We start from the raw sequence: 25,729 nt of genomic DNA on the forward strand, positions 1-25,729 counted from the left end.
CTAGCAATGGACACCAGATTCGTAATAGCATATCCAGAGAAGAACAACTAGGAATATTTATAGAATAATTTTCACCAATACCAACTAATATAAATAGTGAACATACCAAAGGAATGCAAACACATTAACCAAAATAAATGTGGAATCAGACACTCAATCCAAAGTCAGACTATCAATGGACAACAGATTCACAAAAGCATATCCAATGAAGAACGACCAGGAAGATTTATGGACCAATTCACATCCATACTAAATCATATAAATAAATTAGGTCTACGTACACCCACATCCGGTAATACGAACCTATACAACCAAATAAACAAAATAAGTGAAGAATCGGACACTTAATCCAAAATCGGACTAGCAATGGACACCAGATTTATAGGAGCATATCCAAAGAAGAACGATCAGGAAGATTTATGGACCAATTCTCACTAATACTAAATAACTAACTAAATTAGCTCTAGATCTACCCTCATCCGGTAATATGAGCCTATCGAAACTAAATAGTAAAAATAAAGGATGAACTTATAAGTTCTATGACTCCATGGTAAATACAAAATATGACGGGAACGAGCTCCCAATCTTTTATAAGACTGTATATTCATGTGAACATACATAGGATTATCCAGGAGATATTCCTGAATCTAAGCAACAATTAATGCCTAAGGAAAGAAGAGGGAATCTACTAAAAAGAAAATCAATAATTTGTCCCAGTGGGTTCATCACTAACATTACGACTCTACGTCTATGGAAAGTCAAGCATCAATATACTATGAACTAAGAGACATAAAATAAGCAAACTAGACTTCCCTATTATCGTGTGAAAATGTGCCTGGAATATTTGGAACAATTGCACAAGAATGGTTAGGAAGTGTTGTACACCATTTCCCAACCAGAAATATTATCATGGATAAACATCTGCCTACTCTGACAAGAAAGACATGGATTACGAAATCGGATAGCAGTGATCAGTTGCTGAACTTCGAACCCACGTATTCACCAACTTTGAGCATTAACAGACTAGTTCATAAGAAGAAATATGAAGGACTCAAGAATTCATTTATAAATCAAAATTCCAAATTCATTCCAGAATCATCCTGTGGAGGAAGTAAGAATCCGAATTAATATAAAGTATTTAAGGTACCTGTGACAAATATCAATAAAGTAACCCAATAACAAATTAACAACCACAACTTCTTTCCAATATGGCAAATCCAATGACATGATATAAAAACAATAAGAAAAAAATAATAGGTATGTAATCAAATATCCAAGATATAACACATAATCTAAGATATGGTAGTGTAACATAGTTCCATCTATATTAAGCAAGAATACTTGTATGAGCCCACACATCCAAATATCTTAATATATAATAATCAACAGCCCTTTTATTCTGAGAGGTTGAGTACAAAACTAAGAGTACAAGTGGAGGTTATTAACTTGGTAATACTACTGGCTGGATTAGTATTTGAGAATATTTGTCGATAATGACTCAAATGCAATCTATAATACAAAAAAAAATAATAATAAACTCATACAAGCGGTATTACACAAGAATTCGGTACCTAATAACTAATACGTGAGAAATCATCAAGCCATGCCGAAGGATAAAAATTGCTATGGTCAGGCATTATCTGGTGATTAACAATTTAAACTAAAATACTATACCATAATAAAACTAATTAAAGGCAAACACAGGAAGATATTAGCTTAAACAACCCTGTTAAGCTAATCTTCTTCCGATGAAGTTGAAGAATCCACATCGTCCATGGTGTTGTCAGGCAGTAAATCCTTTACATGAAATTGACCAATTCGCTTATTAGTCGAATTGTCCTTTAATTCATAAATCAAAGGAGATATTACCCTTGAGACAGTACATGGGACATATTTCTGGCAAACTTTGCAGAAATGGCATCACCCTTATTGGATTTGACAAAATTGCGCTTTAAGACTCGATCACCAACAAAGAATCGCAGATCTCGTTTCCTCAAATTATAGTGCTGCTGGTTCCTTAGGTAAGAAGTTTTTAACTTCTTCCTAATGTCTGCGAAAATATGAGGTAACGTCTGGAGATCATCTAAGCGATGAAGTTTCTCAGATATTTGAGGAAGATTTTCGGAATTGTCTGAAATTACACCAAAATAATCACCTGATAAAGCCACATTCCTACCAAAATTCAAATATGCTGGAGAGCACTGGGTAACTTCATGGACAGAAGTCCTTATGGCTTGAGCTATGGAATGAATATATTGATCCCAAGCTCTGTGATCAGGGTAAGTATAGGACCTTAGAGCTGTGACAATACTGCGATTTACTCTCTCAGTATGATTTGCTTGTGGATGGTAGGCAGCATTATAAAAGGTCTTTTGAACCTTATATTTAGCTAGAAGATCTTTAAAGGCCTTCGATACAAACTGAGGACCGTTGTCACATGACACAATTTGAGGAACACCATACACCAAAAAGACTTGTTCCTCCAAATATTTTAAAATTGCTGGAGTTGTGGCCTGGCGAAGGGGACAAACTAAAGGAAATTTAGTGAAATAATCCACAACTACCAGGCAATAGGTATTACCCTTGTAACTCCGAGGATAAGGTCCAATGAGATCCATTGAGATCATCTGCCAAGGAAAATTTATGTTCCTGAAGGAACCCATAAGTCCAGCCTGTGGTAGGTTACTTGGTTTACAAGTAGCACAAACCATGCATTTAGAAATGTACCTTTTTATAGACTTCCGCATACCAGGCCAATAATATAATTCGGCAATACGGTGATAAGTCTTATAAAAACCAAAATGACCCGCCGTAACTTCATCATGAAACATATGCAGAATATTTTCCCTATTTGGCGTAGGTACAACTATTTTCCACTCCGACATATTGGATAAGGACTCTATCGGACTTAAGATGTGTTTGTACAGAATATTATTCTCTACCTTAAAATCAGGATATTTTTGTGGGTCTTGAGTAACCCTATCAATCATATTCTGATACCACATATCAGGACTTAAAGAGGACAGATCTAGGACATTAATATCATGGACACGTGAAAGAGCATCTGCGACCACTACCCCGTTTGCCTTTCTATGGACAATCTTATATGAATAGGCAGCCAGTTTGCATATCCATCGAGAAAGCCTCTGTGAAGGGTTTTTCATACTATGAAGCCATACTAAGGAACTATGATCAGTAATTATAGTGAAATTACGACCTTCCAGATAATAACGAAAAGCTTCTAACCCATGGATGATAGCTAAGAGTTCTTTCTCCGTAGTTGAATAGTTTTTCTGGGCCTTGTTCAACTTCTTACTAGTGTACGCTATGGGGTGTTCGGAGCCATCTTTCAACTGAAATAATACGCCTCCAGAAGCTGTATTAGAGCAATCTGTCATTAGATAAAAATGCTCATCAAAATTAGGTGACATCATAACCGGAGCGCTCGTTAAAGCATCTTTAACGCGCCTAAAAGCTTCGTCAGCCTCAGGAGTCCAAGTAATGGTCTGTCCCTTTTTCCTGTTCTTCAAAAGATCAGTAAGAGGTGACAACAAAGTAGAGTAGGACGGTACAAATCGCCGATAATAGCCACACATTCCCAATATCCTACGGACTTGGGTGGTGGTCTTTGGTATAGGAAAATTTTTGATAGCAACTATTTTCTCAGGATCAGTCCTCAGCCCCTGGTTATCCACAACATAACCCAAGAACTTAAGACTAGGGCGACAAAACTGACATTTATCCAGATTGACCGTTAGATTAGCTTCCTTAAGACGTAAAAATAACTTATCTAAAATTTCCATATGAAGGGAAAAATCAGGAGTGACAACCAAAATATCGTCTAAATAATAGAAAACATAGGGCTCTAACGGTGGACCAATGACTAAATCCATCAGACGACACATTGTCTGAGGAGCAGAAACAAGACCGAAAGGCATGGTGACAAACTGGAATAATCCTTTACCACTGACAGCAAAAGCAGTATACTTCTTGCTCTCTTCACTCAGTGGGATCTGTAGGAAGGCCTTAGACAAATCAATAGAAGAGATGTATTTGGCATTCTGAAGTTTGCTCAAAATCACATCTATTCTGGGGATAGGATAAGCATCCCTGTTAGTTGTGATACTGTTTAGTTTTCGACCGTCAAAGCAGATCCTGAAGGATCCATCCTTCTTCTTCGTTAACCAGAGCGGAGAACAGTAGGACGATGTTGAAGGTTCTATGATATTTAAAGCAAGCATCGAATCTACTTCCTTTTCTAAATCTGCCTGCCAGGCTTGAGGTATGGGGTACTGATATAATCTGAAAGGAGTGGGATTTCCCACTTCGATAGTGTGAGAGATTAACGACGTACGACCTAGTTTGTCTTTTGAAGAAAGAGTAGTAAATTTAGAGATCATACTCTCTAATTGCCTTTGTTCAGAGCTTGATAAACTAGCAAAATCGTGAATAGCACTAAGGGTAGATAAATTAAATTCAGATATGGAAAAAGAAAAATCAGAACAACTTAAGGTACTATTGAAAGCATTGAAAAAGTCCATACCTAAAATTATAGAATTCTGCACGGAAGGAATAACATAAAATGTAATTTCCCTACATAAATCTGCCACTGTGATTTTAATTTGGAGTTTGCCCGTAATGGACTGAACTGTACCATCTGCAGTAGATACTTGCAAAGATGAAATGGGCATAATGGGAATACTAGAATTTTTCAATAAATTTAACGAATGTGCCCCTATCAATGAAATATTAGAGCCACTATCTAACAAAGCTAAACACGATTGTCCTAAAATTTGAATAGGAAGATATGGCCTATTATCATTTTGTTTCCTAACTAATAACGAATTAATATCTAGATCTAAAGTATTTGGTTGTCTACAACCGTTATATGGAACTAACCCAGACGTATCATCATCATTAACAAAACTAGAATCTAATATAGATAATGGAACCACATTACTATCACAATTATTATTGTTACGTTGAACACTACCAATCAAAGAAGCGTTTGTAAATGACCATCTGTGATCATTTGAATCAAGCGAATCTAACGTATTATCTATAGAAATAAATTTCTGGTTTAATTTTGTTTTGTGGTGTGTGCTGCTTTCTTGAACGACACCCCTTTCCCTTTTCGTGAAGATGGGTTTGGGTTGCTGGATGTGCTTGGTCCAGCAGTTTCGTTTGACGATGGGGTTTGATTCCCTGATTGGATGTTGGACGGAGAAACGTTCAGGGGACGGACCTCCGACGTGTCGTTTCCCGAACACTTAGAACAGTTTCTTTTAAGGGTGTTCTCTCGGCCACAACCATGGCAGAAAATACGATTTTGAGGAATCCCACAATTGTAAAATGGGTGACCAGGCTGATCACAATTCCAGCAGACAAGAGAACTAACAACCGAAACATTATGTTCATGACCCTTATTTAGCCAAGAACGTTGCCTAAAGGAAGTTGGCTGAGAAGAAGAGTTAGAAGAGGATCGAGATGTGGATGGAGGTTGAGAAGACCAGGATAACGTTTCCTCCAAACGTTTGCATTTTATAGTAAGGTCATCAATGTTCTGAATGTCCATAAGAGCTAATTGTTGATGATAAAAGGGCAATAGACATTTAAGGATGATTTTAATTTTAGCTAAATCTGACAAAGGAGTGTCTAAACGACTACACATACCTAATATAGTATTAATAAACATAGTAACAGATTCCCCAGGTTTCTGCTTATGATTCTTAATTTGATCTAATAAATCATCCTGGAATGAATACGGAAGAAAATCCGACTTCAACTTTTTAATCAGATCAGACCAACAAGAAAAATTACCCCTGTTATTCATAAACCATGTAAAAGCGGTCCCGGTGAACAACTCAGCAGAAGCAGCAAACAAATCCTCTTCAGAAACACCTCTAGATATTCGAAGACATTCAACCCTTTCTAAAAATGACATCACATCAGTGTGCTGTTTTTCACCTGAAAATGAAATACCCCATTTGTGTACTTGAACAGGTTTGGAGTACGTAAAGCTAGGTACATTGACTGAAGCATTAGGAGTAGAGGTAGCAATGGGGTTAACTCTAGAATCAAGTTCACCCTCTAGTGTTAATATTTTAAGAGAAACAGACCTCTTGAACGGTTCCTGTTCTTCAGAAGGACAGTGTAGCAAGTGTACACGGGCAGAAATATGGCCTAGACGAGATGTTAATCGCGCATACTCTGTATCCTTTACAGTTCCCCTAAACTTTTCGATTTTTTTAGACAAGCTGTCCAATGTTTCAGTGATTCCTTTTTGTTGTTCCTCAAAAGGAAGGGATACAGCTGAAATTTGGAGAAAACTTCTATTGCCAGCTTCTTGTTTCAAAGCACCTCTCAAAAGATTGCGTTTTTTATCGACAGTTGTCGACTCCTCTGGCATTATGTCCCGAATCTTTAATTCATAATCCAATTCATCCACCAGAAGATGTTCAGCTTTAAAAGCACACATGATGAGAGCAAAGTTATTGACAAATAGTCCAAAGAACAGAAATATGAAAAATATGAAAATATGAAAGTTTGCACGCAAAATATATATAATATAAACCGAGAAAATATCAGCAACACACCAACAAAATCAAAATAGCCAGCAAAAAAAAATATATATATAATGCAGTATATAATCTAATAAATAAGATCAAATAAATATATAAGATCAAATAAATGGATAAATAATCCAATAAATATTGTATACTCAAGTAAACCTACTACCTAAATACTGGAAGTAAATTTTTTTATTTATATGTAACTTACCACCACTCTAGAAAAAATATATATCTATAATAATAATAATAATAATCAACACTTAGTTGTACCTCCAACTATACCACTATTGACTGAAGAAATAAAATTGTTATATGAATTATATTATTAATAGCAATATTAAATATAAGTTCCCAATAAAAATTCAAAATCTAACCCAGAATGTAAGCTGCACAAACATATACTATAATGAGGTCCCAAAATATAAACAAAAATCAAAACAGCGTTTAAGAATACCTGATATGTATCAGAAATTAAAAATAAAATAAATAAGTAACAATATGTGTATAGGATACCAAACGGAAATAACAAAGAGATTTCAGATAAAAGAGAAGAATTGACCTAAATGAATACTGTCTCAGACCAAAAATAAAGCCACCACGTTGGAAAGCCGATGTAACAACTAGCTGATGATTTTCTGTTGGAGTGAATGAAAAGGGAGTGGTAAACTCCAACAGAAGTAGTAAAAAGAAGAAGATCTACTTAATGTAGCCAAAGGACAAAAATGTGTGGCTTCTCCGTTGAAGAAGCTGGAGTAACTAAAATACAACTTTGTAGTAGTATTTGTATGGAAGGATGCCAAGACAAAGAATATCGAATTGATACAGGACTAGAGATGAGAAATCATTAATAGATAGATATAACTTGAATGGCTAGCTAAATATGTATGAGAAGGGCCACTTGACACTCAAGGAAGGATTCGGCCAATTTGCACGGCTATTTTTGGCCAGACAATAGATTAAAGGAAGTGACAATGATGGCTCGAAAAGAAGATATGAAGATAATGTTCAGAAAATAGATAGAGTAAATATAATAATATACTGAAAATAGAATGAATTTTTGGGCGCCAGAAGAAGGATAACTAGGTTAACGCTCTTCCAGGTATTCTACGCTGCTATAGAGTATGTTAAATTTGTAGTACAAGTATGTGAAAAGTTATTAAAGATTATTAAATTATAAAATATACTACTAAAAATAAAGGAGTAATAAGAAAAAAAAATCACAATAAATGTATATTTATTGAATGTAACTACTAGATCTTTTTAACAATCTCTGAGTTAGGACAAGTAACTAGTGTGTAACTCTAACATGACAGGAAAAAGTGATACTAGTGAAAGTCAATTACAAAATCATCATACAACTATGATCTAAGAATACTCTTTATAAGGTTAGAAAAACTGACTACGGGTACCTCTAATACAGGAAGTACAACTTACAACTAGGTTAGTAGAACCCTCACCAAATAATAATTGTACGTTTATAATACGTACACCTTAATTAAATACTACCTGATACTATATATAACATATAAATACCTCACTGTGAGTGGGACAGGCACAAGCCTTATTGAATAAATAAACCTACGAGTGGATACACAGATCCTTTTCCTAACTCGTGGTTTATAATAGTAATAATAACAAGTGAAACCAAAAACTAATCTGAGGGATTAGAATCCAGAAGTTCATATGAATTTAATAAATTAAAGTTAAAGTTAAATAAAGTTAATAAGTTAAAGTTAAGTAAAGTTAATAAGTTCAAGTTAAATAAAGTTAATAATTACAATTTTGACTAATATGTGAAGTTAATTTTTAAAAATTTAATTAAACATATACTAAAATAATGGAATGAGTTTAAATAATTATACAAAAGTGGAACACAGCCTAAAAATAATCAAGATAAGAGTACCGACTACTATTATCAGGGAAAATATCTGAGCTCAGAAATTTATACCTTTATAGATTGCAGAGTGTTGGGGAACGCTATCAATTAAATATTATGTTGTAAAGAAAAAAAAACCTATAAAAAATATAAAGCAGGAAAAATGTGTGTGCAATTGAACTATAAAAAAAAATGTACTAAATATCACAAAACCAGTCTGTCTTTAATAAGAGCACAGTAAATGTTCCCAAACAAACCACTCTTTCCTAATCTTGAAGTTGATGTAATGAGCACCCAAGGGTGCTAACTCTCGCTAGCAGCTGTCCTGCTGGAGGTACAGGAGAGGAAGACTGGTAGAAAGCAGCTGAAGGTACTCAAAACTGTTGGAAAGCAGCTGGAGGTACTCAAAAAAAGAAAATGTGGAAATAATCCAGGCTGGTCGCCTATTGATTGTTTCTCTCTGTGTGGTCTGGCCTTGGTGTTGTTGTAGGGTGGCTTTAAGATTTCATGGTAGGTGCTAAAAAAAACACAGTGTGGTGTTACTACCAATCTACCAATGTCAAAAAAAAAGAAGCAAGAGATACGAGGAGGTGTTTTTATTCCTATGGGAATAAGAAGAAATAGGTCATTAAGTCCAAAAACTTGAATGACTAGACAGCTTGACCTTTTATCAGGTTGCTATCAGATGACCTTGGTCAAATAACACAAGTAATTTCCAATTGAAATACAAAATATAATTACTGTGAAAGAATATTTTATTATAATATATACACCGGTATATAGATATATTATACAAGGATGAAATATAGTAAGACTAAGCGATGGATACTTATTTGATCATCGTTCAAAAGATAGGAGTTCTGTAGACTTGAAAGGAATATAAAAAATGGAGTTTAAATTAGCTCTATTTTCCAACTGGAAGCACAAATTAACAACGAATATTGAATTATCTCTAGATGAGTTTGATCCATGAAAATAAAACATAAAAACCATGAAAATAGACTATGTGAAACTTAGTTAGCAAATGTCAAGGACTTCCAAAATGGCTGAATAAAATACTTAATAAAATGTGTATTTACCGGGGTAGAACTCATTGGATATAGTATGCTCTAAAATTCTTCAAATCCACTGCTGCTGGATAACTTCACTATACTTTTATTGTAATATTTAATCAATTTGGAACTGAGAATTAGAGGTGAATAATTGAGTCTAATGACCCCGCACACTACGATTCAGACCGAACACTCGAGAAACAATGGCAATCCAAGGCTCACGTTCACAGCTGAATCCTTCGACTTGCGTCTAGAGAAAACCAAATACTTTGCTTCGGAGCTTCTAGATAATTGACAGTTCTCTGGATTTGGCGGGCAATTTGAAAAGTATATATATTGTACCTATACTACTTATACATCATATATAACTTATACATCATTGAGTTTAAGACAGTAAATGAAAAACCTCACTTCGCTTGGTAGATTATCTATATAAATGTAAATGAAATTCAAAATATACTTATTAACCTAATTATATAGTACATAATATTAGCAATATTTTAAATAAAAAACTTTGTCATGTAGGTACCTTATAATAATATGTACCTATATGTATAGGATATGTTACTTATAGTTCGGTACCTCTTGGGGACTTAGCAATTTTACCAGTATTTTGAATTTCTCTATAAAATAATTAACCATGTTATAAAAGTTATATTATTACCACATCAAAAACAGTAGGTACCTACTACCAAAGAAAAACATAAATATTTCACATAATAAAAATATTCTTAAACAAAAATGATTGTTTTCAATTAATAAGAAAAAACCTTAAAGGAAAATTTAGGGTTTAAACAAACCATCTATTAGAGAAATTCAAAATACGGGTGTAAAATTTCCAAGTCCCCAATAATTCTAACTGTCAATTGTCTAGAAGCTCCGAAGCCAAAGTATTTGGTTTTCGCTAACCGCAAGTAATCCTTCGTACCCCTCTACTAAGCATTGGCTGTCAAAGTGGGGAAACCAATGTTGCCACGTTTTAAATGTGACGTCATCAAGCATTTAAAAATTCTGAGATGGGTTTAAGTTCTATTTGAATAAACATTGAAAGAAAATAATTCTGAAAATAATTAAATAATATTTTGGATAGTTAAATAATATCTTCCCATCAATAATCGATTCTATAAGGGGCGGAACGTCACAAGTTTCTATAAGAATGTGTAGAAACTTATTTCGAATACTTTGGAAGCGTTAAGATATTTTATTTTTTTGTATGAAAACTAAGCGTCGTATGAAAAAATAGGAAGATAGATTTTTTTATCACAAATTGAACAGGGAATTCAAAAATAATTTTTAATTTGAAATATCTCATTGGCGTACTATTTTTATTTCTTTAAAAAATTTCAGACCCTTACCCATACGCTCGCCAATGGTTAATATAAAATCCTTACTTGTGTGTCAAAACATACAAGCAATAAATAAATCGTCAGTTTTTAAGAAAAATTTTAACATCCCGTATTTCGGAAACAAATGAAAATCGAATAACAACATATGAGTTATTTTTGATTATTTTTACGTATATTATACAGTCTTAAAGTTTGGCACATTCCTCCCCACTCACCCTGTATACATAAAAAGCATAAAGAGCTTCTAGATTTAATTTAAAGCAAAAAATATTTATAGTCGAGGTATGAAAATTATATTTAATCTACATAATACAGAGTGAGTTTTATGTATGGAAACACTCAATTATCTCGAAAACGGCTTCCACGATTTTTATAGATTTTGGTAGGTAGGGGTTTTCTAATGCGGCCGATATTATAGTGCACCTTATAGTATAGACCGACATTGTTGTATAGTATAGACCGACATTGTTGTCATATTTTCCGTTTTTCTGGAAATCTAATGAACTTTCTTATTTCAAATGGAACACCCTGTATATTTTTGCGTTTTGAAGTCCTTAAGAAATACCAATTATTTTTCATGTTATACCTATTCCCTATACCTAAATGCCATAAGTTCGAAGTTATTGTTACATTTATAAAAAAATTTAAACAAATTATGAAAATCAATTTTTTTGGCCCGGATAAACACTATTTTAGGTTGTTTGGATCATTGGGAACAAAAAAGATATTTTGTAATTTTTCTCTAAAATTAATCGTTTCCGAGTTATAAACAATTTAAAACTGAAAAAATCGAATAATGACGATTTTCAAGGTTCGAGAACACAAATTAACAATATTTTATCAGATAACAAGGCTAATTTTATCAGATACCGATAACCAATTTGAAATTGTTTCATTTTAAAACATTATTTTTTCGTTGTTTTTAGTAAATGTATTATTTATTATAATTTTTTTGTCTTTGGATTTGTCTTCCTCGGGAATAAGATATTTTATAATAATAGTAAGTATATTTAAAGTATTTTTGTACTAAATTTGTCAGTATGTATGAGAAATCTTGTAACCTGTCAAAGCAAAAGGGATATAGCTCAGTGGTAGAGCGTGTGACCGGAGATCAAGAGGTCCCGGGTTCAAATCCTGGACGATTCATATTTTTTTGTTTATATATTTTTGGTGTCGTTTTAATAAAAAAATTTTAAAAGTGGTAGGTGAAGAAAGTTAGTTTATTATTTAAATAAAATACAAATAACCTGTTAAGTATATTAATTTCGTTGAAATCATAATAATAGAAGTATAACTTCTTACGTGCGTACAAAGTACACACACACATTCTTTTTTATTAAAATTATATTTTTCATTCGATTTTGCCGCTTTTAGGATTACCTTGTTTTTATAACATAGTATAAAATTCACTGTAAGTCCTCCTGAAATTGGTTTTCGTGGGTGAAAATCGGGACATTTAGTGTCCCGATCAGGTACAAATCGGTACGCGTCCCCAGGCCCCTGAAAATGGTAACTCTAGTTGGATGCCTTTTTCAAGAGGCACAACCTCTCTCTTAGTACAAAAGTAAAAATACTGCGATGCTACGTCTTCTTTGTCCTTTTTTGTGGCGATGAATCGTGGACTTTGAACTAAGAGTTGTGTAGAAAATTGGAAGCATTTGAGAAGTAGCTATATCGGAGATTATTTTAAATCCATTAGAGCTTACCGAGTCACATATGAGAAGATCCTCAGAAGAAGGAAGAAGGACTGAGAGGTACTGAACACAATAAAATCTCGAAAGTTATAATACTTCAGACACACTACGCGAAATGCATCCTAAGATCATCCTGGTTGAAGAACCTTTGAACCTGGTTCAATACAACATGTACCTATGCAGCTTTTCCGCACTTTTGTAGATAAGATCAATATTGCCATGATTATCGCCAATATTCGTCACGGATAGGCACATCAAGAACAAGAACTTTGTACATTTTCTCATTTAAATACCGGATGTCCACTTATATTTTCCCCCATTTTAACTGCCTATAACTTCTAAACGATTTAAGATAGAACAAGCTGAAAATGCGAGCATTATCATAACGAAAACTTTGTTTATATACGTATTTAAATTCATAATATAGAAAATTGCTATTACGAAAAGCTGTTTAGAATTAAATATTATGTTTTAATGTGCAAGTACATCATTCTAATTTAAATGCTGTGAACTATAAAGATACTTTACTCGAAATTCATATTTTTTTACATACCTCGTATAAAATTAATAAAATTTGATTCATGATGGTTGCATCATAAATCTTAGACCAAGAAGAGATTTTTATGAAGAATAATTTTTCTTCGTCAAATTAAAAATACAAGAGTTATAAATGAAAATGGTGTTGGTATCCATAATTTGAGAAAATTCGTCAAATATTTTTTTCCATTAGAAGGATGTAATTTCATATATCAGAACATACTTTTTTATTCCAAACCACATTTTAAATAACAATTTTCCAATATTGTAAAATAAATAATACATACATGATAAACATAGAAAAAAGTGTTGTGTGATTTGGTAGAATGCGATCTTACTCTTTAAAAAACATGACACGTATTTCAGCGCCATCTCAGCTCCTGGTTAAATGGAAGGATACTACAAATCTGGCCTCCATATAAGTGGTCTGTAGCTTCGACATGATAGGTGTGAAATTTTAAACGTTCTTGTTGTTGATTGGATAGGAAGGGTGCCATAATCTAGCCTCCATGCTAGGTACATAGCCTCCATACGGTACTTAAATTATTTAATATTTTATTCAAGTGGACAATAAAGGTAAAACACAAACAACTTTTGTTTCTTACTTATTTATTTATAACATAATGTGACATTTTACATAGAAATATGAGTACCTATTTAATTTGGATTAAATAAATGTTTACTTGTTGAACTTTTCCATCGTCTGCACACAACAGCTGAACGGAGCAATTAGACCTAACAACAAAACGCGAAATAAAGTGTGTATTTTAAAACTGTTGGATAAATAGTACCTACAATCAGAAAATCTCTACCTTACAATCAGAAAAACTTACCTTTAAAAAGGTACTCGATTACAAAATATCAAAAAACACGACTGAATATCAGCTTTTTATGGTGACACAAACCCATCACATAACCGACCATATAAAATAGGGCTTTTCATTCACAGTCATTTGTTTCGAGCTTCTGTCATGTGTCATATAATATTAATATATCTACGTCATACGTTATTGATGTAACCAATGATACAAACCAAAGACGTATGACCTAGATATATTAATATTATGTGGCACATGACAGAAGCTCGAAACAAATGACAATCGATTAAAAGCCCTATACGCTCTGAGCTTCGCTGGTGTCGCTCCTAGCGGTTACTAATTCAACTTTTACCGGTAATTTTTAAATTTATTATTTAATTGTTATCGCTTAATATTTACAACGCAAAAAAGTAATTAAATTGTAATTGATTTTTTTAAGATTTTTCTAATCATTTTGACGTTCTATTAATAAAATATCAATTTCTTACTTCGGATACTTTGACAATAATCGTGTAGATGGCGCTAAGATTATAATAGATTATTTATAATTAGATATTACGGAACATTAAAAAAACTTAAATTCAGTATTTAAAACGTAAGTATATTTAAGGTAAAAATATATACCACAGCTTTGACCAACTAATATTGTTTATAATTAATGTTTTTAATTTTAATTTTAAATTAATCACTTTGACATTTATGTCAAATTTCCGATAAACGTTTACAAACTTGTCACTACTGGCGTTCGCGAATTTGTAAATATCCCCTCTACGTACGAGCTCACAGCGTATACGCTGTGTGCTTCGCTGGTGTCGTTCCTAGCGGACTACTATTCAACTTTCACCGGTAATTTTTAAATTTATTATTTAATTGTTATCGCTTAATATTTACAACGCAAAAAAGTAATTAAATTGTAATGGATTTTTTAAGATTTTGCTAATTATTTTGACGTTCTATTGACAAAATATGAATTTCTTACTTCGGATACTTTCACAATTATCGTGTAGATGGCTCTAAGATTAATGGATTAATAGATTAATAGAACATTAAAAAAACTTAAATTCAGTATTTAAAACGTAAGCATATTTAAGGTAAAAATATATACCACAGCTTTGACTAACTAATATTTTTTATAATTAATGTTTTTAATTTTAATTTTAAATTAATCACTTTGACATTTATGTCAAATTTCCGGTAAAGGTTTACAGACTTGTCACTAATGGCGTTCGCGAATTTGTAAATATCCCCTCTACGTACGAGCTCACAGCGTATAACTGAACGACAACGAACGAACGAACACGAACACTGAACACAGATTCACAGATAGCGCAGGATTTGTCAAAAGTCATGTTCCACCAATCAGAATGCCGACATCAGCGCCTCTGACAAAATGGAAGGAAAATAAATACGATTACATATTTTTTATTAGAGTGCGCGGGGCATGATGATAAAGATACTTTTTACTGATGAACTTTACTTGGATCTACACACCGAGCGAGTCTCGTAAATTCCACGGCTTTGCGCCACGCTTCACGCAACCGTATTTGCATATTTGTGTTTCTAGTTGTGTGGTCGTGCGCTGGTCGAGTGGAGTTATAATTTACCAAATTTAAATATAATCGTTTCTACTAATTCATTATTAATATAGTATAATATGTATTATTGCTTTCAAAATATACTCAAATTGTATTTTTATACATTTATTACATATATTATTTTATATAATAATTAAATTCACTATGAAATGTCATTTATATTTTATTAATAGCTAAATAATTTAAAATTTAGTTTGACATTCACGAAGTGTCAAACTCAAATGTAAATAATAACATTTGCTTTGCTTAACAAATTCAGACTAAAAAATAGCCTACTTCCTAATCAAAGATTTCAGCTGACGTTTACTGCGTGGTAGGAAACACAAACCATACATACTCATAGACGTTTCACGTAAATTTTCAAGGTCAAGACAGCAAATTAGTTACCATTCCAATCCAGAGATGTCGCTGTCAGTTAATTCTCTCGTCATATTTAACAACTGACAGTTGACAATTAAATTAATTTGTTTTTTACTTTTTATTTTACAGTTTGTGGATTAATTATTTTATTATAGTGGTGTTACGTTTTTAATTAGATTTAATCATAATTTTAATCAATTGTATTAACCTCCTCTCCGTTTTTATGAGTAGAATTTTTAGTTTACATTGATCATCCCCTGTTGTGTTTCTCCACATTAAAAAAACAATATATGTAATAGTAGATCCTGAAACAGTTTATTCTAAATTCTAATAGACAAGTGTGTCATCAACATTTCGGGCCTATATATTTTTGGAAGTTTGTATAAGATTTAAGGTATTTATCTAAACAATCATTCTACAAGATTCTTTCAAAAATTTTCATTCAACTCAATATTACACATCGGTGCTTTCACGTGACACATTATGGCAGTAGTGTTTACCATTTTGAAAACAAATTGGAATATTTGAAGTTTTCATTAAAACTATGATTTTTGGTTATATTGGTATTTCAGCCCCGATTAGAACACTACATACTCACAGAACTTTAAGGCAATACTTTTAGTAGGTAGGTATTTTTATGTAGATGGAACTTTTAAGTTAATTTTTTAACTCATAGTATAATTATTGAATAAAACATTGAATTGTCTTTCTGTTGTTTTAATTTCCTGCGAAATTTCATCAAAAATCCCGCAAAATTTATAATTTAAAATTTCCACCTAACTAAAATTTGTCAATTTAGTTCCCATTCCAATCAAGAGATGGCGTTCATTCGATCCGAAAGATTAACATGGTCGTGAAACGTCTAGAGTATGTATGGTTTGTGGTAGGAAATAACCGGATTGTGACGTCACATTTTATATTTTGAGGTCGATTATCTCGAAGACGGTTAGAGATATCGAAATTCCGTTTTCAGATTTGGATTCAGAAGACAAAACTACATAAGAATCCATCAATACATCTGCTCTAAGTATTGCAGGAGCGGCAACGCAATAACACACAGATTTTTGCAAATTTATAAACGAAAAGTTTTCGTTGAAAATGCGGTTTTCGCTGAAATGTTTTATATTAGTAAAAGTTTTGTCTGAATGTATTGGATTTTTTATATCACTTTCCAATACTAAAAAAAATGGTGGATTTTTGGAAAAAAAAGTTGTTGACTTTTTTTAATGGAACACCCAGTATATTTTTTTGTAAATTGAAAGAAAGGTCATTCACCTATCCAGCGATATAAAGTTTTTTAAAATCGGTTGTCAAATCACTGAGTAATTAATTTTTAAAATGAGCGGTGCAACGTGGATATCACATACCTAAATAACATAATTAAACAAAATGATATGTTATGTGATTTCCACATTTCATCTCTTATTTTAAAAATTATTTGCTCAGTTATTTGACAACCGATGTTAAAAAAATTTATATCGTTGGATAGGTAAATGACCGTTTTTTCAAGCTATAAAAAAATATACTGGGTGTTTCAATAAAAAAAGTCAACAACGTTTTTCTTTCAAAAATCAGCCATTTTTTATTTAAAAGTGATATAAAAAATGGTCATTTATCTAAAAACTTGTAAAAACGGTCATTTACCTATCCAACGATATAAATTTTTTAAAAATCGGTTGTCAAGTGACTGGGCAATTAATTTTTAAAATGAGAGATGCAATGTGGAAATCACATAACATAGTATCAATTTGCTTAGTTATGTTATTTAGGTATGTGATATCCACGGTGCACCTCTCATTTTAAAAATTAATTACTCAGTGATTTGGCAACCGATTTTGAAAAACTTTATATCGCTGGATAGCTGAATGACCTCTCTTTTAATTTTCAAAAAAATATACTGGGTGTTCCATTAAAAAAAAGTCAACAACGCTTTTTTCAAAAATCCGCCATTTTTCTTTTCGTATTTGAAAGCAAAATAAAAAAAAATGTGTGTGTACTTTGTACGCACGTAAGAAGTTGTACTTTTATTACATATTATGTGATTTTAACGAAATTGATATAATGTACTTTAAACAGTTTATTTATATTTTATTTAAATATTAAACTACTTTTAATACTTACTACTTTCCAAAAATTTTTATTAAGACAATACCAAAAATTTAAAAAAATAAAAGAATAAAACGCACACAAACACATTGAAAAATGCCACAAAGAAAAAATGATTTCTGAACGATAATAATTGTTGGCAAAAATTTTAAATACGCATTTTCTGAAAAACAAAACATATAATAAATATACTTACAATCATAAAATGCATAAAAAAAATAAAAAAATAAAAACTTGCATCGGGATTCGAACCCGCGAATTTGGGGACGCTTTGATTCGTAATCGAAGCCTAGACTCACTCATCCAATTACTCATTATTTGTCATGTGGAAAAATAGGGCAACTGAACGTTTTACTGTTTGACAGTTATTCTGAATTTAAATCAAATTATGTAGTTTGATTTTTGTGGAAGAAAATATTAAAATATAACAAAACAGTAAGAAAACAATATATTAGATGAAGATTGGTAGAACTTTTGTTGGTAATCAAATTAAGCATGTAAATCAAGCATTACATACCTGCTAGATAAATAAATCTACGCCAAAAAATCATAATTTAAAAATAAAAATCGGACCTAATTTCGGATTTCTATCTAAAATCCCCATTCTTGAGAAAATAAATTTATTCCAACCTAATCCAAATGTATAATTACAATATGATTATAATAAAAACTACTACCCAATTTTTAATGAGTTTCCCTTGTCCAAAATAGTCCAAAAGTCCAAAAATATATATGAAAACTATTTAAAAAGGCAGTATAACTATTAACTAACTTTTTTTTGTTGTTTCTTTTCACACAAATTTCAAAACGCAACAACCATAAATAATCAAACCACAGCTTTGCCACAGACGACATATTGAATAATTTTTGACATGTCATTTGAACATCCAATCAGAACAAAGTTATAATGCGCATGCGCCTGGATCGTAGGTTTTAACATATAAAAATTCACCCTCATATCGCGCGTAAAGAAGTATAACTTCAAAAATTCAATCCATTCAGACAAAACTTTTACTAAAATAAAACATTTCAGCGAAAACCGCATATTTCTATCTTGAGCCGTTTAGAAGTTATAGGCAGTTAAAATGGGGAAAAATATAAGTGGACACCCGGTATATGGGCCATTCCACGAACATACGCCTGTTTTGGATAACTTCAACAACGAATATTTTACTGTGCAAAATAAGAAGAACGAAAGTAAATTGCAAATTACATTGTTGTTTATTGGAATAATTTATTAGCGCCATTTACTTTCGTACTTCCTATGTTGCACAGTAAAATATTCGTTGTCGAAATAATCCAAAACAGGCGTATGTTCGTGGAATGGCCCATAGTAAATAGTGTTTGTTAAATCAAAAAAGGTCGTTCTGCTTTGACTTCCATTTTTGACCTAAAACGTTAATTCAATTAAAAAAGGTAATTTAATTTAAAAATAAATCATTAAGCGAGAGTGATGTTTTATAAAAAGTGTAGGTACATACTTAATATTTAATAATATACATAGTACACCTGCATTTAAAATAAATTCTATTCTAAAGTTGTCACAGATATTATCTCGCAGGTGAGGTACTTGCGACAATTCCCTTTTAGATTCTATTTTTCCTAATCGGAAATGATTTGATAGAATTTTTTATTCGGAAGTATATCAGTGTCGTCGCTGACGTTTTCAACGAAATTCATAGATTTAATAAATAATGTTTTGGGTTGAGACGGGTTTATTTTCTGCTTCTAATCTCATTTCACTTCAAATATAGGTACATTTATGGGTTAGCAACTGAATTAAAGGAAGCCAAGAGTATGAGTAGGTACTCTTCTTTTGAAAAGTCAGATATACACTCACCGGCAGAGAAAACGGGCACCCCAAAAAATGGGTCATTTTTAATGTCTTGTATTTCCTAAACCTAATGTCCGATTTAAGTAATTTTTTAATATGTTACAGCCTTATTCTTTATCAATATCGCTGTAATAATATTGTTGCTAGATAGGTACATTGTCATTGTATACAGGGTGTACGAATCAAACTGTGTTTTTTTCTCAAACTTTGGAACACCCTGTGGAATGTTCTAGCTTTTATAAAATACTGAAACTATAGCCAAACTATAGCCTCAGATTTTCTTAACATTCTGTTTTTTGATTCATTCGCTTATGTTGGATAATAAAAAAGTTAAGCACTTTAACAACTACCCCTGTTTTTCGTTAATACAGGGTGTTTTTAAATAAGTACGGCAAACTTTAAGGGGTAATTCTGCATGCTAAAATAATGACAGTTTGCTTTATAAACGTATGCCCGCAAATACTTCGTTTCCGAGATACGGGGTGTTGAAATTGTTCTTACAAACTGACGATTTATTTATTTCTCTAAAACGGTTTGTGATATGCAAATGAAATTTGGTAGATTTTAAGAGATAGTTATTGCGCATTTTTTGGCATAAAATTAAGAATTTTATATTCACCATTGGCGTGCATACGGGTATAAATATTTTAGATATATCCCGTATGCACGCCAGTGGTGAATATAAAATTCTCAATTGTATACCAAAAAATGCGCAATAATTAGCTCTTAAAATCTACCAAATTTTATTTGCATATCACAAACCGTTTTAGAGCAATAAATAAATCGTCAGTTTGTAAGAACAATTTCAACACCCCCTATCTCAGAAACGAAGTATTTGCGGGCATAAGTTTATAAAGCAAACTGTCATTATTTTATCATGCAGAATTACCCCTTAAAGCTTGCCGTTCTTATTGAAAAACACCCTGTATTGACGAAAAACAGGGGTAGTTGTTAAAGTGCCTAACTTTTTATTATCCAACATAAGCGAATGAATAAAAAAGCAGAATGTTAAGAAAATCTGTGGCTATAGTTGGGTTTTAATTTTAGTATTTTATAAAAGCTAGAACATTCCACAGGGTGTTTCAAAGTTTGAGAAAAAAACACAGTTTGATTCGTACACCCTGTATACAATGACAATGTACCTGTCTAGCAACAATACTATTACAGCGATATTGATAAAGAATAAGGCTATAACATATTAAAAAAATTACTTAAATCGGACATCAGGTTTAGGAAATACAAGACATTAAAAATGACCCATTTTTTGGGGTGCCCGTTTTCTCTGCCGGTGAGTGTATTTCAGTATAGTGTAGCTAAAATGTTATAATATGATGATGAGTTACTTGTTAAATAAAAGTTTCAAACTTACATAAATGAGATTATGGCCATAAGGGTGGAATGGTATATAAAATATCCTTGTATGAATAAACAAGTATAAAAAACCGCTAAACGCCTTAAAAATGAGTGGCGCATACAATATTTCAGCTACAAAAGATCTGATATGAATATTACGGAATGGGACGTTTCGATGCCGCCGCGCGCCGGTTCATCGCCGGCCGTTTCGATGCCGCCGGTTCATCGCCAGTCCATTTCATCGCCGTCATATCTCGCATTTCCTAGAATTCCTAATTAATACTAAAAATAACTAATAATTGTAACTGTCGAAAATTCGGAAATATATCAGATAGCGATTAATTGACTGGCGATGAATCGGCCGGCATCGGCATCGAACTGGCTGCATCGAAACGGCGGCGATGAAACGTCCTAGACCCGAATATTACGTGGCGCGAAAATGTATTTTCATTTTGATGTAAAACAAAATTCTAGTTTTATTTTAAAAGATTTTTCCATAATATTTCCTAAATTTGAAGTAATCGCGCCACAAAAGAGTAACTTTGATACAGTTTGAATTTTGAAACTCTTTTGTGGCGCGTTTATTTCAAATTTAGGAAAAAATCTTATGGTTATGATTATTGAAAAATCTTTTAAAATAAAACTAGAATTTTGTTTTACATTAAAATGAAAATACATTTTCGCCACGTAATATTCATATCAGATCTTTTGTAGCTGAAATATTGTATGCGCCACTCATTTTTAAGGCGTTTAGCGGTTTTTTATTCTTGTATCAGGAGTTTTTCAAAGTTATTTATAAATTAAATGTATAAAATTGAATGCAATGTTCCTCTATTACTCGTTAAGTTTTATAAATGGTCACCTTTGTTGCATTATCTCCCAAATGATCTAGTGTCCATCGAATGTACACTAGATTTTTTCTATTCGAAATAGATTGAAAAAAATATTGAGATGACCGGTAAATGACGTCGGATTGCCCATTGTCAGATCAAATGTAGCGTCGTAATCACTTCAACTACATAAACCATTTCGCGAATAATCGTTAATTGGATTATACTTTTGTAACTTAATAACTTCTAAAAGGCTTAACCGATTTTAATTAGTAAACATGAGTTTGAAACGTATTAACCAGTAGTATCTGATGGATCTAAGGTCAAGTATGATAACTGAAGCTATTACAGGAATTATTGAACTTGAGAAACCGTTTTTCCAGTAGGAAATAGATTTGATCATACTTATGAAGCCTATAACTTAAAAATTCGAATTGTCCCGGATATGACGTATACACCGTTAGATTTGTCTGAAGTCCTTCTACAAACGCTCAGTTATTGGCGCAATTCGTAGGTTGAAATTTTGAGTAATTGTCGGAAAACCAAAATTTTCAAAGTATAGTTTTTCAGTTTTTCGGCTATACTGAGCCGTGTGTATGTGTGTATCTGATCCTGATGGCTTATACACCATTTGAAAGCTTAACTCAACACTATTGATTTGGTGTATTTGCGGTTCTCCTGTCTCTTCTTGTTTCGAAGATATATACCCCCAAAAAATATGCCGTTTTGTACCTACCAAGTCCTCTAGCTGGCATATGGGTGGTCTAAAGTCACAAACTACACCGGTTCTGAATCGGTCCAGACTCCCTCTACAAACGCAGAAAAAAAATTCAAATCGGTTTAACTTTTAAACACACATACTTACATATCCACAAACATTCTCCCTTTTTTAAATAAAAATTGAGTCATATTTCTGAGCTCGGTAACTTTCGAATGGTATAACCGATTTTAAAAATTAGACATGCGTTGGAAAGATAATGATCGCTTCTATTAGAAGCCGCAAAGGTCGGAGTTATATTTTCGAAGTTTTTGGGAGTGTTGGGGACGAGAACGAAAAACAGATCCTAAATAGAAAGGGCCGTAAAATCCACACTCTTGGACCAAAATATATGGTTGACATATGAATGAGTGAGTCTTTTTCTGAACTTTAAGATGGGACTTGGCCCATCTTTCAAATAAGTCAAATTTAGATAATCGAAAATTTCGTGTATATATAGTGTCGCGTGTAGGGGGGTGTTGGTGTGCGCCACTGGCGAGAACTGCCGTTCTCTGGTAATATTGTGCAACGTTTAATGTTATTAAAACAATTGTTTATTCTTTTAACAATTGTTTAACGATTAAATCAGAAAACACGTTTACAAATCAATTTAAAAATATCTCATGATTTAATATTAAAGACTTTGAATCTACGTAGTTAAAAAACTACTATATTATCTTGTAATTGTTTTGTAGTAAGTTTTTTGTCGGTTAAAGAAAAATTGACAGTGGGATGAATTTTGAATTGGCGGTACTAACTAATGTTCTATGATTGCAACAAGTGAAGTTCACTACGACTGATATGACAGTTCATTTGATGTTAATTGATAGGTAGACTCTACCTTTTTTTTTAATCAGACGAATCTCTATAACAGAAACAAAAGAAAACCACAACCGTGAGGTTTTTGCATTGGAATCTCCGTTGTTACGATGTTGTTTTTCTGTATTTAACTCCTTATCTAAACACAATAAATAAGAGTACGTCTCACTTAAGTGGCTAATGTCAGATTTTTTATTTATGGTTTTCTGTTTCGGAGATAAAAGCCCTCTCAAGAAACACTCTCTTAAGAGAATTGTTTTTTAATGCTAATATCTTAGCTTCTGTATAATTCATTATGCGATCGTTTTTATTAACGTGCATAGCTACAGAACATCTATCTGGATATTTCCTCGTATCACTCCTGTGTATGATAATATGGTCGCTTAAATGTCTTGTTGTATGGCCAATGTATTAAAGAATATCTCATCACTCATCACGATACTTAAGATACCGTATTGTCTCCCACAGGAGTAATTTTGAGGAAATACCTAAATATTTGTAGTTTAACTCTACATGATAATAAAAAAACGACCACCTAATGAATCATACAGAAGCCACGGTATTAGTAATAGAAAACAATTATTTTAAAAGATTGTTTTTCAGATGGCTTTTATCTCCAAAACAGAGAAAACCATAAATCAAAAATATGACATCAGCTGACAGGTCCTTTAGGGATGGACTCGAGCCGAGCTTTTGAAATTTCGAGCCGAGCTCGAGATACAAGCTTGGCTTGAACTTCAGAGAAAATCAGAGTATGGTGTTAATTTTGAGAGTAAACTAAATGTAAGACCAAATACTTACCATGTCGGGATGGTATCATGATGTTTCTTCCTGGTTTTTCCTCGTGATTTACTGTGGAATCACTAACACGAGAATTTTACGAGAATTGCATAGGTTGTCTTTTTAAAGACAAATCACCTGCTATGATTTTAATGACGGATATTCTTAAGTTAAAGTTGATTTTAAGTAATCGAATAAACTGCCTTCTAATAAAGTCGTTCCAGGAACGCAGCTCATAAATATTTAACCTATTAGTTTCTCAGGATTCGAAACAAATGATTACATTTAAATACATTGAAAATTTGACAGGCGTCAAAATTTTGCATTTTGTTCCTTAAAGCAATTTAATAACAAATACATACCAATTAAATAAAACAATAAGTATTTAAAAAACAAAATGAAACTAGTTGTTTTAAAGTCAATAGCATAAACAATATCAATGTAAAACGAATAATGTTTAAATTGCTTTTATTTATTTTTTTTGTTTTTTTTTTGGTAGTCAGTGTTATTACAGCTAGCCTTATGCAAGCTTCAGTTTGCGTGGGCGCGCTCCTAATCAAATTATCATCATTTTGTTGTGGTAGGTTGCTCCATTCTTCAAGAGCAGCTTGTAGTAGCCGTGCGGTGTTTTGTGGACTATCTCGGCTAGCTTTAATTTTTCTTTTAAGCATATTTTACAAATATTTTATAGGGCTCGGGTGAGTAATTAAGTTTCTTCTTCTTAAAGTGCCGTCTCCTCAATGGAGGTTGGCTACTACAATTGCAAACTCTTCTCTGTCTTCAGCTGTTCTTATTAGCTGTTCAAAATTTAGCCCTGTACATTGTCGGATATTTCTGAGCCACGATAGTCTTTTCCTTCCTAGTCCCCTCCTTCCCTCGATCTTTCCTTTCACTATAAGTTGAGCATATTGGTACTTACTGTTTCTCAGTATGTGGCCCAGGTATGATGTTTTTCTGACTTTCACTGCGTTGAAAAGTTCTCTTGCCTTGCCTATTCTATGCAGCACTTCTTCGTTTGAGGTATGCGATGTCCACGAAATTTTAAGAATTCTCCGGTAGATCCACATTTCAAAGGCCTCTAAATTATTTATGGTTGAAGTTTTAAGGGTCCTTGTCTCAACTGCATAGAGAAGAGTCGACCGGACCTAGCATTTGGATAAACGTAGTCGAATTTCGAGATTTATTCGAGAATCACAAAGCAGTTTTTTGATTTTTTCGAGTAATTAAGCAGGTCACTCCAAACAAGGGATACGTTCTGCTTCAGTGGTGTCTCTATTCACTTTAATGGTATGTGGACGCCCATTATCATGCATGAAAATTAAATTTTATCCTGTTGCACCTCTCCAGAGCCTAACTACAGGATATCAACATACCTGTGACCACTTAAAGTTGATTGGATG

At 32.6% G+C, this 25,729-nt stretch overlaps 1 long non-coding RNA gene across 1 annotated transcript; it reads left to right on the forward strand.

Moving 5' to 3' along the window:
• Positions 1 to 11,729: 11,729 nt before the first annotated feature.
• On the forward strand, positions 11,730 to 13,668 carry LOC126880298 (uncharacterized). The gene is made up of 2 exons (XR_007696547.1): positions 11,730 to 11,846; positions 13,444 to 13,668. It is a non-coding gene; the product is annotated as an uncharacterized LOC126880298 (long non-coding RNA).
• The last annotated feature ends 12,061 nt before the right edge of the window (positions 13,669 to 25,729 follow it).

The sequence above is a fragment of the Diabrotica virgifera genome, chromosome 2 (assembly GCF_917563875.1).
Source record: "Diabrotica virgifera virgifera chromosome 2, PGI_DIABVI_V3a".
Lineage (NCBI taxonomy): Eukaryota > Metazoa > Arthropoda > Insecta > Coleoptera > Chrysomelidae > Diabrotica > Diabrotica virgifera.